Genomic DNA, 1282 nt, shown 5'->3' with positions numbered 1-1282 from the left:
ATATATTGACATAAAAGTCCTTATAGTATAGGAAGACATAAAGGGGTCATAGTACAGTAAGGCATAAAAAGGTCAAAGGATGGTGAGGCATAAAAAAGCAATGGTATAGTAAGGTATTCAAACAATTCATAGTATAGTAAAGAATAAAAAATAATATTGCAGTAACATATGAAAACGCCACAGTATAGTTAGGCATAAAAACGTCATAATATAGCAAGTCATAAAAACATCATAAAAATGTTAAAGTATAGTGGGAAAAAATATATTAGTACAATAAGGCATAAAAACATAATAAAAATTTTATAGTATAGTCAGGCAAAAAAATGTCATGATATAATAAGGCATAAAAACATAATAACGTCATAGTATAGTAAGAAAAAAAGATCATAGTATAGTCAGGCTTGAAAACGTCATGAAAAAGTCATAGTATAGTAAGGCATAAAAAGTCATAAAAACGACATAGTATAGTAAGGCAGAAAAAGTCATAGTATAGTCAGGCATAAAAAGTCATAAAAATGACATAGAATAGTAAGGCAGAAAAAGTCAAAAAAACATCATAGTATAGTAAGGCAAAAAAGGTCATTGTATAATAAGGCAAAAAAGGTCATTGTATACTAAAGCATAAAAAGTCATTAAAACGACATAATATAGTAAGGCATAAAAAGTCATAGTATAGTAAGGCATAAAAAGTCAAAAAAACGTCATAGTATAGTAAGGCATAAAAGTCATAAATACGACATAGTAATATAAGGCATAAAAAGTCATTAAAACGACATAATATAGTAAGGCATAGAAAGTCATAGTATAGTAAGGCATAAAAAGTCATAAAAACGTCATAGTACAGTAAGGCAGAAAAAGTCATAAAAAAGACATAGTATAGTAAGGCAAAGAAAGTCATGGAAACGTCATAGTATAGTAAGGCATAAAAAGTCATAGTATAGTTAGGCACAAAAAGTCATAAAAACGACATAGTATAGTAAGGCATAAAAAGTGAAAGTAAAGTAAGGCATAAAAAGTCATAGTATAGTAAGGCAGAAAAAGTCATAAAAATGTCAAAGTATAGTTAGGCATAAAAAGTAAAAGTATAGTAAGGCAGAAAAAGTCATAAAAACGTCATAGTATAGTAAGGCAAAAAAGGTCATTGTATAATAAGGCATAAAAAGTCATTAAAACGACATAATATAGTAAGGCATAAAAAGTCATAGTATAGTAAGGCATTAAAAGTCATAAAAACGACATAGTATAGTAAGGCATAAAAAGTCATAAAAATGTCATAGTATAG

The sequence above is a fragment of the Seriola lalandi genome, unplaced genomic scaffold (genome assembly GCF_002814215.2).
Source record: "Seriola lalandi dorsalis isolate HSWRI2012SDOR001 ecotype SW California unplaced genomic scaffold, Sedor1 jcf7180002054805, whole genome shotgun sequence".
NCBI classification, from domain to species: domain Eukaryota; kingdom Metazoa; phylum Chordata; class Actinopteri; order Carangiformes; family Carangidae; genus Seriola; species Seriola lalandi.
This window is presented reverse-complemented; position numbering follows the sequence as displayed.